Raw genomic sequence first — 15,330 nt, forward strand, 5'->3', positions numbered from 1 at the left:
TGTGCCCATATTTAGGGGATCCCTGTTACCAAATCAGCTTCTCTGAGGACATTGATGCCCTTAGCTGCTCTCCAAAGTATTTAGGTAGCCACTCACTCTCACTCCCTGAAGGCCTGACCTGGATCAACTCATATTGCTTTGTCTTTCCTGATGGTTCTTGTTTGCACACACATCTCTGACTTCGACGCCAAGATTTTCATTCTCTGTAGTTACTAGAGCTCATCTACTAAAAAGCAGGGATAAATGGGAGAGGCATATCTGGGGCATATATCGGGCAGAGATACTGTCTCTCTACCGAAGTGTGCCTCCTGAGGTTTTTCTACTGAGAAAGCCTCCAAGAGTCTGGAAAACCTTACCCACTACAAATTAAGATGGCAGTAGGTTCCAGGGAATTATCCTGGATGTTCCCAGAGTGGAGCCAAAGCCCATCTCGGGATGTTTACATGATGACAGAAGCTTCCAGCACAGATCAATGCCATACACAGTTGAGCAACAGTGGCTTCTGCCAAGTCCTCTCCATTTGCAAAAGTCTCCTGCTTGCTAAGCATGTCACTTCCTTGCTGAGGGTTAACTGCTCAGCGAGTTTTTGATCTATATGTTGAAAAAGCAACCAAAGTCACTCCTGCGGGCAAGCAGCCTGCTGCCGCTCTCCTTTCCCTCTCTGTCTCTAGATGACATCTGAACAGCCCTGTTTTGATGGGTGCCAGAGAGTAACTCTTCTAAAATTAGAGGGCGCAGAGATCTTTTTCATTTCTTTTTAAACTTGGACCTTGTAAGTTAACCTTCTCCCCAGTGAGGTAGACTTCTAGACAAGCTGGTTTCACTGCTATAAAGATAAATGAAAGGCTAAGTGGAACCGTGGGCACCTCCCGGGGCTATAGCTGATGATCTGACAAGGCATTTATTCCGGGGCATAGCCTGGCTTCTAGCCAGACCCTCCAATGTAAGCTGAGCTAAGGAAAAACCCCAGTGAGGTAGGTGACCCCCAGCATGGGTCCTCTGCTTTTCCGCCAACGCCACCCAGCATCTGGTGGAAGTGCACAATTAGTGATGCTTTTGCGGAGAATGATTTGGTATCATGGAAGAAAGAGACTTGGTCCAAGACAATGTCTGGTAAATTTTGGCATTATACCCTGACGTGGTCTTCCACTCACATAGAATCACTAAACAGCTGTGTGATCATATTACCGCATCTTCCTCAAGAACCAGCTTGCCATTAAATCTATCCCTGAATCCCGGTTTTTCTCAAACAAAAGAAACCGTGATGTGGGAGGAGCTGAAATCACCAGATGGAAGAAAGAGTGGAGGCTGCCAAGGCTGCAAGAACCTTCTGAAAGTTTTGGCCCAATATTCTTCAAGAACAGAGAATCTCTTAAGGTGTGAGGGGCTTTCACACCCTAGGCCAAGGTGCCCACTCACCTCTACGAGTGGCAAAACCCTTTTACCCCACCCACTCTTAATGAACCGCTGAGGGTAAACGTCTAGATCAGGGATCAGTGATGGATGGAATCTCAACAGTGGACAGAAATAAAGCTGTTTCCACAGGTTTGGCCAGGACGTGAGAGCTTGCTGTCCAAGAGGGGAGGGAGACATGAGGAAGAGGTGCTGGCCGAATCCAGATTTCACAAACACAAAGTTCAGCAAGGTAAGACAAGCCACCTCGGTCTGTGACACAAGGTGAAAACCCGTGCCTGTGAGATCTTCTCAGATGATCTAACAAAAGAGCTGGTCGTGTTGCTTACTCAACAGCAAGTCAGAAACACCACAGGTGAAAACCCGTGCCTGTGAGATCTTCTCAGATGATCTAACAAAAGAGCTGGTCGTGTTGCTTACTCAACAGCAAGTCAGAAACACCTGTTGCCCGTAGACCATCCTGCTATTGTGGTGGTGTTACAGAGTGGCCAGTCCACGAGCTAGTCTGGGGGCTATGGTGGAGGTGTTTTCACAGGTGCACACGTGTCCAGGCACATAATGTCAAGGAATGGGCTAATAAAGTTTGGAAGACTCTTTCCTCTGACATCATGCCCATCATGCCCATCATACCCTATCTCTCTGAGGCTGTCACTAACACGACTTCTGAGATTTAATACTGCCCTTGCAATAAAATGTTGGCAACTCACTCAGGGTTGCCTCTTGAGTGTTTTGAAACAGTTCTGGCAGACATAAATGTAGCTGAAAGGACTTTGGCTCCTGGGACAGAGAAACATGGTCTCAAATCTGAGTTTGTTTATTAGTTATGTGACCTTGGGACACTTCTTCTCACTCAGAGCCCATGTCCTAACTGAGGTATGGAAAAGTCTCCCAAAGAATGAATTCCCGTGGAAATACATATCTGGGTACCTACAAAATATATCCCATATCTTCAAAAATATTTCACGGGTAATTACGGGCACATATGTATTGTACTAAGTACAGTGAGAGAAAAAGGAGACTTTTGGTAATCTTTATTCTCAAGGGGACAAAAATGTGACTGGTAAGAGTGTCCTCTGTCCCAGGAATGACAGGCAGTGTAGAAAGCCCAGCACGCCTCTGCTCTGCCCCCGCAGTTTCTTTGCTTTGGTGGTGGCGGCAGGCACTTTCAGGGGTTTGCCTTCCATGGTCCACATTACGTTGTTTTTCCATGGCTGGCTTCAGTTTATACTAGGGCTCCCTCAAAGCTCTTCAAATTCCCCTAAAACCTTGTAATATTTCACCTGTGGAAGTTTATTGCCCACAGGATGTGAGCTATGTCCGTTTGGTTTTGATAGGTTTGCCATTATTAAACATGTTCGCCCATATCCTACCAGCCTTGTGAAGATGGCTGCCGCCTCCTGATTGGGCAGAGTAGGAAATATCTCCACTCCTTGAAACAGAGCTTAGGTCGTTAGCAAGGGTTTTTGTTCTCGGGTTCCTGAGGTTCAGGAGTTTGCTTGAGCTCTGGGCAGTGAACTCCATAAAGGTCACCTCAAGTTTACTCCAGCAGCTCAGACTCCTCCCTGTTGTCCTTCTCAGGAATCTCTTCATGGATGCACGCTGATCTGCATAGTTAGAAGCATTGGAGACTTGAGAGGGTATTAAAGATGTTTGCGGTGACTTGAATGGGCATGGCCCCCATAAGGTCATAGATTTGAATTCTTGGTCATGGGAAATGGCATTATTAGGAGGTGTGACTTTATTGGAGTAGGCTTGGCTTTGTTAGAGGAAGTGTGCCACTAGGGGTGGGCTTTGAGGTTTCAGAACCTCAAGCCAGGCCCCATGTGACTCTTTCTCCCTGCTGCCTGCTGATCCAGTTGTAGAACTCTCGGCTCCTTCTCCAGCACCATGTCTGCACCCTGCCATGTTTTATGCCATGATGATAATGATCTAAGCCTCCGAACTTGTAAGCCAGCCTCAATTAAATGTTTTCCTTTATAAGAGTTGCCATGATCATGGTGTCTCTTCACAGCAATAGAAACCCAAACTAAGACAGCCTTGTTGGAGGAAGTGTATCACTGTGGGGGTGGGCTTTGAGGTCTCATATATGCCCAAGCCACAACCAGTATCTCAGACCACTTTCTGTTGCCTGTGCAAGATATAGAACCCTTAACTACCTCTCCAGCACCATGTCTGCCTGCACACACCACATCTCACCATGATGACAATGGACACCCAATTAAATATTTTCCTTTACAAGAGTTGCTGTGGTCATGGTATCTCTTCATAGCAATAGAAACCCTAACTAAGACACCAAAGGTGGTTGTTTCTCCAGGAACCATGAGACCCAGGTGACTGTCTATCTCTTGGTTCCTAGTTGATATCCTTTTTAGGCAGACATTTCCAGGGCTAGCTTCCAGAAGTTTCAGTTCACTTCCTCCCAGTTTCAAATTCAACTGAAAATGAGTTCTTCTTTCCTGAGAATTTTTTAAACAGAAAAAAAAAATGTTGCAGAGATGGGGCAGGTAGACATCGCTGGAGCTCAGGAGTAGAGGTCTAGCCATGGAATGAAGGAGGATGCGTTTCCTGGGGGACATGGGTGTGTCCTGGTGAAGCATGAGTGACAGATGTCTACATTCTGCCCCACTGCAGATGAGCTCTGGAGCTGGGGGCAGCAGGCCTGAGAGGCAAGAGCTGCCAGTAATGAATGGAGAAGGTCCGAAGGTCCGCCAGCTGGAAGACCTCCTCTGCGTCAACACTCAGTACTGTAGACATGAACCGACCCGCAACACAGGCAAAGGCACTCTGTCTCTATAGGTCAGGAATTTTCTATTAAGGAACTCCCGTGCCTGGAATGTAGGTGTCCTGTGGCCTCATACAGTTGCCAGGTATGCAGACAACACTCCCACCCCCACCCCCACCCCAGGTCTTCTGCACAGGGACCTTCTTTAAGAATCTCAGTCCCCAAGCCAGGCTGTGGTGGTGCACGCCTTTAATCCCAGCACTCGGGAGGCAGAGGCAGGAGGACCTCTGTGAGTTCGAGGCCAGCCTGGTCTACAAAAGCTAGTTCCAGGACAGGTTCCAAAGCTACAGAGAAACCCTGTCTCAAAAAATAAATAAATAAATAAATAAAAATAAAAACCACACAAAAAGAAAGAAAAGAAAAAGAAAAAAGAAAAAAATCAGAAGGAGACAGCTCTCACACACAGTCTAATACTGAGATTCTTGGAGGTAGGATCTCCATTTTAGACTGAGGCAGTGATTGGCTGTTTTGCTTTTCTCATCATCAGTTTGAACCCCAATTTCTTTTTTTTTTTTTATGGTTTTTCGAGACAAGGTTTCCCTGTAGTTTCTAGAGCCTGTCCTGGAGCTAGCTCTTGTAGACCAGGCTGGCCTCGAACTCAGAGATCCGCCTGCCTCTGCCTCCCGAGTGCTGGGATTAAAGGCGTGCGCCACCACCCCCCATCTTGAACCCCAATTTCTTTCTCTGGGTTTTTATTCATTGTACTACATTTCAGCACCCCCTGGTCTTAATCATGGGGCTTCTTTCTTCTTTCCAAAGGTGTCTGGAGAAGAGGGGCGCTCTTCTAAGCAAGGGGCTTGATGGGGAATCATTCACATGACTTAACTCCCACACTGGTGACATTAAAATTTGCCCTTCCTTGTCTTCCTCTACCCTCAGAACTGGAAATGTTCCTGATAAAGCAAAGACAGAGGTGACAAATCACGTAGGGGTCACATTTCTGTGTCTCCGGCTCTTGACTACCCCTAGGCTAAGGGAGTCTGGAAACCATCAAATGATTCAGAAAGTGAGCTGAATGGTTCTTCATGCTTCCTTTGCAGTGTCAGAGAGCAGAGCGGCAGCTGATGCAAGAATTGGACAGAGCAGGAATTGAGCTCAGGATCCCCACAAAGAATATTTAGACATGCTCCATGGAACTGTGTCTGACTACAGAGCTTTGCTTGCTCTAGGGGGCTAGGCAGAGCTGGGTTCTGCTCACACGGTCTGTGTGCAGCCAGTGTTTACTGGACCGTCCCTGTGCCTAGGACCTGTTCCATTGAAGTAAGAGTAATGGTGCTGGGTGATTGGGGCATCTGGGACAGGCTCAGCAAAGTCTCAGGGGTTGGAGAAATGTCATTTATCTCATCTAGGGGTGACAAGCAGGCAGCAGAGGGGAAAGTCTCTCATGGGACAGTGACACGCTCCACACAGTTGTTCAGCGAGTTTCACAGGCTGTGTGTGGTCCAGTGAGACAGGCGCCTCCTGGCACAGCCTTCCAACTTCAGCCTCTGCCCATAGGGAAGACCCGCTGGCTTACAGCTGAGCCAGTTTTCTTTTCTTTAGAAATTCCCTAAGACCCTGCACTCTGATCTTGCTCCACACAGTTGGCGGACCCCTGCCAGCACCCTTCTGCTTTCACCCTCTTGCACATCCAGCCGTACTTACGTTGGCTTTCCTGGGGTCGGAGTGGAAGTGGGTGCTTCAGTTTCCTTTTCCTTTTCCCAGTCCGTGTGGTACAGAAGCTTGGTCTTGTTTGCTTCAAGGCTGCCCTCTGTGCCTGCAATTTAAAAAGCTGGTCTGCTTCAAAACTGGTTTTTGAACTTGGGAACTAAAAGATATAAACATTATTACAGCCCAGAGGGAGGCATGGAGGCCCAGCATCTAAGTGAGATGTGTCTTACACGCGATCCTGGAATAGAAAAAAAGTTTTTGTTGAAAACCAAGAAAATCTGAGTAAAGAATTTTAGTGGATAAAAGATTCAAAACAAACTGACTGTTTCCCCTATTAGAATACTATTTGAATAATCCAAGATTTCCCCCAAATGGCGGATATCAATTAGATCAAGAACTAGAAAAAGGAAAGGATAATGATTTCTTTTTTATATTTCAGTGGGTAATTACATGTATTTCCCCCCCCTAATTTTATTCTTTCCTTGTAGCCAAATAATTCAGGGGTAGAAAACTGACCCCCCCACACACAAATAGTATTTCTTTGTTTACATAATGAGTCTATTAAGATACACTTTCATACACGGCATGTCACCCATTTGAGGCATATGACTCAATGGCTTTAAGAGCCAGATTCAGAGCTATCACATCTCTCCAGCAGGAGCAGCTTGTCTATAGCTTATTCATTTGTTTATGCTGGAGATTGAACCTAGGTCTTCACACCTGCCAAACATTCTACCACTCATTCATATCCCCAACACTGTTTTTATTTGTATTTTGAGACAGGGTCTTGCTATATTGCTCAGGATAACCTTGAGCTGAATCTGTATTCAGGAAGGACTTGAACTTACCCTAAAATCTGGGCAGGCTTTGAACCGGCAATCATCTTGCCTTAACCTCCTGAATAACGAGGATTATAGACCTCCACAACCTGGCTTAGCAATAAGCAGCATTTTTAGAAATTAGACACTGGGGTAATGAGGTGTTTACGTGTGTCTACATGTGCATGCATATTTAATTCTATAGAAGATCAGTTTTAGATATGCTGACCCGCCTGAAGTAAAATCTAGCTTACTGCAGTTTGTAAGAAACTAGGAAACATTTTTTTTTCCCTGTGGCTTAAGGGAAAACGCCCATGCATTCCTTCCTGACCCCAGTCCTTGCGGTAGATTTTGTCACTCAGTCATCTCAAGAAAGGTCTCCCTATAAGGGAGAATGTTTTCTCCATTTCTTAGATGAAGTAGCTGAGGATTCAAGCTATCCAGCCACAGATTTGAAAGCAAGTTGTTTTGAATTCATGGCCACTTTCATAACGCCCTAGATGCTTCAGAAGACAGGAGATGGCCAGCGGTCTGCTCTGGAATGGTTCACCTGTGAAAGTGGGAAGTTGGAGTCTGAACTTCTCTGTCACCCTGAGAGCCACACAGAGAAAGCACTGCCAGGCTACATCTCCAGAGTATAACTCCAAATCCCTGGATTGTCTATCCAGCCAGCCATAAAGTCAAAGTCTAGAGGTTTGGTGAAGGCTCTAATCACTGGCCTTCTGCCAAAGGAGCAGTGACATGTCCTAATTTCATGAGTTTTCCGTCTTCTGAGGTCAGGGACAGTGAACGACTCTAGAACTAACCTGCTCTTGTCTTAGTCCTAAAGGCTCATTAACCAAGGGGGTAGACTGTGGGGGTTTGGTCCTACATACGGAGCTGTCTAATCAGGAGCCAGTTAAACCTCTACCCTCAGCTTCCCCTTTCTTCCTTAGACTTCCTGACCCCTTTAGTGTATCTTTCTATTTATTTACATTTTGTTTCACTTGTGTGTGTGTGTGTGTGTGTGTGTGTGTGTGTGTTTGCACAGGCTTAAGCATGTTTGGGTTTTTTGTGCATGCATGTATCCACGTGAATATGGAAGTCAGAGAACAACCTCAGGTATCAGTCCGCAGGAATGCCAGCTGCTTTATTTTGAGATGGGATCTCTTATTGGCCCAGAGCTCACCGGTTAGGCAGTTAGGATGTCTAGCCAGTGAGCCCCAGAAGTCCTTCAGTCTCTGCCTCAGTGGGATTCCAAGCAAACTGCAGGTCCACAAGCTTACAGAGCAAGCACTTGAGCCATCTCCTCGGTCCCCTTTCAAACATCTTTTACTTTCCCACCTTCTTTGGGATGGTTCCTGTTCTTTGTTGGAATACAGCTCTCATGCATAGCTTTTAAAGATTGACAGTACCTACTATTGGCAACTCGATCAGAAAGTTTCATTTATAGGTGGAATTTAAAATGGAATTTCCCATATGGAAAGCATTTGGTATTATTGTGGAAAACTTAAGCTCCTGAAGTTACTAATTATGGAAGTACTTACACAGGTTCAAAGATATGCAAGGGTGTTTGCTAGACCGCTTGGAAACATTAGACGCATCTGTCAGTGTGAACTGGTGATAAACACTGGTCCAGCCACACAGAGATAATTGATAGTCATTGTTAACAGGCATCCCATATAGTTTCAGAGATGTATACACGATAATCTATGTGTAATTGTTTGAAAGCAGTAGGCATTAATGGTTAATAATTATTAGCAACTTCCTCTATGTCAGATACATGTGCTTCTGTTCACTGTCTTATTTAATTCTCAAAGCAAGTGTGTACCTATTGTAACCATCCCCACTTTCAGAGTAGACTTTATACAAACCGTACCCCTATGTCACGCAACTAAGAAGCAACCACGTCAAGGTGGCGATGGAGATCTGTCCTCCTCCTCAGTTTTCCAGTGTAGTCACTTTTGGTTCATTTATTTTGAGACGTGCTTTCACTGTGTAGCCCAAACTGGCCTTGAACTTGTGACCTTCCTGCTTCCAGCTCCTAAGTGCTAAGATTATGAGTGTATATCATCATGCCTGGCTTTATAATTGTGTATCTATAAAGAAGATAAGGAAAATACATGTATGATACAGGACAGCAATTGTTCTTTATCCTTCCACGATCTTGGGAGTATATATTTTTCCTTTTTCTTTTCTTTCTTTTTTTTTTTTTTGTTTGTTTTTCAAGGCAGGGTTTTGAAAGACCTGGATAAATCCAGACTCCCCTAGCAGGAAAAAATAGAGCCAAAAATCTAAGCAAGGAGAGAAGAATCAGAAATCTAGGATTAGCCAGTTCAGTGACTGTGTTTCAGGAACTAGCTGAAGATAAAGTTAGATTGTAATCTTGAGAATAATCCTGAGAAACAGGGAGTTGCCCCTTGTGATCATCACCTGTATTTTCAGAATTTTCCAATGACGCCCTCCCTACCCCCTTCGGATTACTGGGTTGTGGTTTCTTCCCTTAAAAACCCCTTCTCCCAGTTACTCGGGGTCAAACTCCTCCCCTGCATGGGTTATGAGTCTCGGCCCCAGTGCACTGGCTCCTGTCAATAAACCTCGTGTGATTATAGCAAGGACGGTCTCTTGTGAGTTACTTGGGGGGGGGGGAAGGGGGGGAGGGGAGTTGTGTTATCCTGAGACTTGAGTGAGAGTCTTCCCATACTGGGGGTCTTTCAGTTTCTCTGTAGCTTTGGAGCCTGTCCTGGAACTAGCTTTTGTAGATCAGGCTGTCCTCAAACTCACAGAGATCCACCTGCCTCTGCCTCCCGAGTGCTGGGATTAAAGGCGTGCGCCACCATTGCCCGGCTTACTTTTCTTCCTTTTACGGGTTGTTTCTTAAGCTCTTTGTGAATGACCCAGATAATTCTAATCTCTATGTGTTTGCTTGTTGCTTCTATTATTTTACAGATTCCTTGTAGGTTATGTACTGAAATTCCATTTTACAATTCTCATGTCCATCACCGGGTAGAGAACTGGTCACAGAACATTGGTTGAAGCCATAAGGAAATTTCATACATGAGAGACAAGGGTCACAGGGTTCAAGTTCATAGTCAACATAGATGCCCAGCTCTATGCTGATTGCTCCTGTTCTGAGGAAAGGTCCCCTTGGCTAGAGTAGGGAGCTCATCTCAGCTGCTCATTAGGATGGCCTGAGCAGTTCTGAGTCTCAGAAGGAGTGCTTCCCAGGGCTGGAACAAATTTATGGGGAAACCAGTAAGCCTAAGGCTTCAGGACCCATTGCTGTGGCTCTTCCTGGGGAGATGGGAACAGATACCTACTTCAGATAGGATGCAAACTGGATCCAAGAAAGGGTTCGTGGCAAGTCTAGCTTAGTGAATGAGTTTATGGTGGTTGCTTGTGGCAGCCTGGAGGACTGCACATCACAGAGGAGCCCAATACCAGCTGATGCTCTCGAGCTTCCTGCAAGGTTCGCAGGCAACTCAGCTGGTGGGAGAGTCCCTTCTCCCCGGGAACTGGCTCTGCTCTCATAAGCTTGCATGAGAACTTTACATATCTGGTTTCAGGGGTTTTTGAGATCTGTGAGGTTCCTCTACTTCCTGAACCCTTTAAGTTTCACTTACTTCCTGCTTCCTAAGAGCTCCCCTCCTCCTCGGAAGGAGCTGCAGGATCCATGGGACTTTTTCACCTGCAGTTTCCACACCTTTTTGTTACGTCTCACCTCAAAAAATAAATAAATAAGTAAATAAAAATAAAAAAAGGAATAATGTTCAAACTTCACAAAACCAGCACAGTCATTCCCAGTTGAGAACTTCTTGTGTCTCTATCCCAGACAGGCCATCTCTCTCCTTAGTGGCTTTCATCTGAGCTTCAAAACACTGCTTCCCAGCAGGGAGGAATGAATGTCTTTGGCTTCCAAGGGTGTTCAAATACTCGAGAATGCTCAGGGGAAGAAGCCTATTTACCCAGCAGACCTTAAAGGTCATTTGAAATGTCAATTGGCTGTGAGCAGTCTGCGAGGTACCATCTGGGGGGGGGGGGGGGGGGGACATTGGGCCCTCTCTGCCATCAGATGCCTAACTGAGGGACACACACATCCATTATGATTAACCAGGTCATGGAGAAACAAGGTTATTTTAATGTTTTTGTTTGTTTTGTTTTAAAGTCATTTTACTGCTTGGCCCCCAGCCCCCTGGGAAGCAAGTGTTTCAACAAGGAACCTTTGGCAGTGAGGGCCCTGGAAATCTTCCCCTTCAGTGTTCTCTGTCCTGGTGAACCTTTTCATCACTTAGATCCCAGAACCAAGAGATGAGGGCTCTGAGGACAACAGGTAGGACTGAAGAGACGCGTGGGGGCCCATAGAAGTGGGTTCACTCCACCTTGACCGGAGGTCAGAGAGTTCAGGCCTATTCCAACTCCTTCAAGGTTATTGGCAAGAGTTTTGACTTAAGGTGTGGCTACTAACAAGATATCTTGACCTAGGGTGTGGCTACTTGGTGTTTTGGGTATTGAGATGGCCCCCACAGAGGTGGAACCATTCCTTGATCAAAGGTCAGAGAATTCAGGCCTATTCTTGTTCCTTCAAGGATTTGACAGGAGGTTTGACCCAGAGAGTGGCTGCCTACAGGATACTCGGCCTAAGGTGTGGTTGCGGCAAGTCCTGCCTAACAGCAGAAAACTTAACTTAGGGTATAGTTGCTTGACGCTTCAGGTATTGAAGAGGTAATTGCTCTGTTTGTTCTTTGTACCATGTTAAAGCAGCCTCCCCACCCTCTTTTTGGGTTGGAGTATAAAAGCACATGGAAAATAAACGTGGGTGAATTCAGTATTCACTGGATTGCTCTCCCAGTTCTGCGTCTCTGTCTTCTTCTTTCATATCTTTCTTCTATCTGCCTGGCATTTTTAATCCACATACCCCTACCCTGGAATGTACACACCTCTTTGAGTTTGAACCTCGACAGCTGTGGCCCCCACTGTGGGATCCTGACATCAAAGACTCCACATAAGATAGCTGACCTGCTTCCTGCTTGTTCCTAGGGCCTGGGCTGTCTGGAACCGAGTGGATGGCTTTGGTTGTAAGGAAGTGATAGTTCAATGTTGTCTGCCTAATTGCTTTTGCAGGCCTGGGATCTCATTAACTTGATCCTCCAGTTGGAAGGAGAAGCTGCCTATATGATACTTGGCTTAAGGGCAATTTATTACCGTAACTTCCCCTCCACACACTTTAGCCCGTCTCTCAGCCCCACATTACATATGTCTATGCATATTCATTGGCCAGAAGAAAAGAGAGAGTGAAGAAAGGGAGGGCAGAAAGAGTACCGGAGAGGGTAAAGAATGAAAGACAAAGAAGAAAAGTATAGGGAGGGAGGTCAATGAAAGAGGAAGAGTTAACTAGAACAGAAAAAGGAAAAGAAAACTCATGAAACCAGAAAAGAGTGGGTCATGGTACAGATACAGCAAAGTGAATTATTTCAGAACCTCCCAGGATGAGGGACGAAGGTCCCTCCATGGTCCCTGCTGTACCTTCTCCTCCAGTACCAGCATAGCACTCCCGCGGAACCTGCACCCATTGTTCCAATGCACAATACCAGTTTCCAGCACCTAATTCAGGGCTGACACGAGCCTTCCAAGATCATGCCAGACTTTTGCAAATCCCAAACAACACATAGCAAAGCAATTGCTCAACTGATTCTTAAGATACCACCACCTGGGGTAAATGTAGGCCAGCTGCTGAACAGCTGTCCCGCATCAGCCCTCAGCAACAGAGGTGGAGCGGAGTGGTAATTCAACAAGATAAAGGGAAACCTCCGAGGCCAGGGACTCACAGCAAGAGCTAAGGCCTGCAGAGCTGCAGTCCAGGTTCTTGGCCTGAGTTTTCTTTGTCTTTGCAGTTTTATTATAAATATACTCATAAAAATAAGTACCACTCTTCTTTTGCAAAAACACTTTATAATTTAAGCATTTCCCATGCATTGTTTCGTTTGATCCCTTTACATTTAAAATTGTTTTAAAATTAGCTAAATGTCAAATGTATTTATAATCTCCCCCCACTTGACCTACATAGTTTGCACAATGTCTGCTGCTTTCTTATAAATGTAGCACAGGCGGGAAAAAGATGTCTTTGCATCTTTACTCCCCCCCCCCCAATCTCTTGCAAAGCAGTCTTTTCTCTCCCCTGGCCACTTCTCTTGACACTGTAATTACAGGTTTTTGCAACTTTGTTTTCCTGTCTGTGTCTCAGAGATAGCAATCCTTTGTTCGCTTCCTACTTCCCTTTGAGAAAATGTTTTGTTCCTTGCACCTGTGGCTTGCCCCTATTACCTCCTCCAGTGTCAACACTGCCAAGTGTCACCAAGCTCTTCAAGGAGAGGCACAACAGATGTTATCGAGTTGACTTCCCAATACACTCCTCTGCCTGCAGCTGCCCTTCTATGCTCAGTATTTTATTATCTTGGAGGCATCTCTAAGCTTTACCTAACTGGGCAACATTAAAAGTTAGTGTACCTCTCTGAGCAGACGTTCCCACAACTGTAATACCAAAGTAGAGTCCAGTTAATTTTACATGCTTGTGATTATCAGTTAAAGAGGAGGCGTGGGATATAGCTCAGTTGTCAGAGTGCTTGTCTTAGGTGCATCAAAGCTGGCCAATCGTCCCCAGTGTCACATAAGCCAGGAATGATGATGGTTCCTGCGTCTAATCCCAACACTCACGAGGCAGAGGCAGGAGGATCAGAAACTCAAGGTCAGCCGTCCTCAGATGCAGAGTGAGTTTGAAGCTATCCCAGGCTACATGGAACCTTGTTTAAAAATATGTGAGAGGGAATGATGCCTACGTACCATAGAGGCTTGCGTCTGACGTGGCATGACCACTCACGCATGCGTCTGACGTGGCATGACCACTCACGCATGCCATCTCCCCGTCTCTCTTTTCGCACTTTCGCCTCTTTCAGACTCCTAAGAAGAACGTCAGGCTGTGAAATGATACGCTCTATGAGTCATCCCAGCCTTCGGCCCCTTGGATGAGATGCTCATTTTTGTCTCATTGAGCAGCTACGAAAACTGGAATGATGAAAATCTCTGCACTCAGCAGCTAATGTGGTTGTCAGGATCAAATGGGAGGCTTGTAAAAGCACCTTCTACAGTAGAGGGAGATCTGCCAACTCGTAGGCATCAGGCATTCCCTGGGCAGGGTAATTGTCCTATTTCTTTATAAAATTTCCTGTACCTTCTTAAAGATATTTATCATTATTGTTGTTGTTGTTGTTGTTAAGTAGTAGTAGTATTTCCAAGACAGGTTTTTGTTTTTTTTTTTTGGTGTAGCTCTGGTTATCCTGGGACTCACTTTATAGACCAGACTGGCCTTGAACTCACAGAGATCCACCTGCCTCTGTCTCCCAAGTGCTGGGAATAAAGGTGTGTATCACCACCACTGGTTCTTAAAGATTAAAGCAGTAGAGTAAGCACATATATAAAAATTACCATCTTAACCATTTTCAGTGTACAGCTTAGTAATGCTAAGTATTTATATTATTACATTATTGTATAACTAGTCAGCAGACATTTTTTTCTTGCAAAACTGAAGAGGATTATTAAATGTGCTTAATCTGTACAAAACCAGCATCTAAGGTGAAAACTGTTTTCCCTCTGAGATCCCCCTTTTCAGTCTCCCAGGGCTGAGGCAGGTCACTGAGCTGGCGCATCCAGCAGAGGGCTGTTTGAGAGTTACCCGGTGATGGGTCCGAGTTTCCTCTACACCATATGTTCTCCACAGGAAATCTCCCCCTTCCCGGTACCATTGCAACAGCAGAATTAGCATTTAGCTTCTAGAGTTCTCTCCTTGGCCTTTTCATTACCAAAAAGAAAGGAAAAACAAAACAAAACGAAACAAGCCTTTAGAACAAAATTGTTTATGCCTCAAGGAACAGAAAGACCACAGAGAAGCTATGCTCAACCAGAGGAGTCACAGGTTCTTGAACCCTTGGTTTGTTTCTGTGCTGGTTTATTTTCTCTTGCTCTAATGAAATGCATGACGCTCAATACCTACAAAGGAAAGAGGTTTACTTAGCTCGCAGTTTTGGAAGTAGAAAGTCTGAACAACATGGTGCCGAGGCTGGCCCCCCTCTTCCCATGGCTACATTACACTGGGTCAGATCATTATAGTGAGAGTTTTTCTCCTTCTAAGAGAAACTCTCACTTCCCGAGGAAGACTTAACAATCAGGACATAACACTTTAATGTCTCAGGAAGTGATCCACAAAGCCCCTCCCTGAGGTTATAAAAAACGGGAGCAATTGCTGAGAAGAGGAGACTCTCAGTCGGCCAAGCTGCCTGCAAGGCATTCAGGGAACTCCGGTCCTGCACCTTTTGTGAGTTGTCACCCATTCAGGGTGGACAATTTGGTGCAGCTGCTGCCTTCACCCATGCTTCTGTAAGTAACCCTAAGAAACTTGCTTTTTCACTAAGCTAGACTTGGGTGCCATCATCTCTTTGGACTGTCATTGGTATCTAATCTGGGGTAACAACATTTGTTCATGTCCCCCAAGGAAAAGCCGCACAAAAGACAGATGGTTAGATGGGAAACCAGGGAGTGATTCAGGGACCAGTTTTGCTCCTGCGAGAACTCAGGCTTCTCCAAGAACTACCTTAATCACTTCTAGGTGCAACATCTTTATTTAGTCTTTGGTTAGAC

The sequence above is a fragment of the Arvicola amphibius genome, chromosome 2 (genome assembly GCF_903992535.2).
Source record: "Arvicola amphibius chromosome 2, mArvAmp1.2, whole genome shotgun sequence".
Lineage (NCBI taxonomy): Eukaryota > Metazoa > Chordata > Mammalia > Rodentia > Cricetidae > Arvicola > Arvicola amphibius.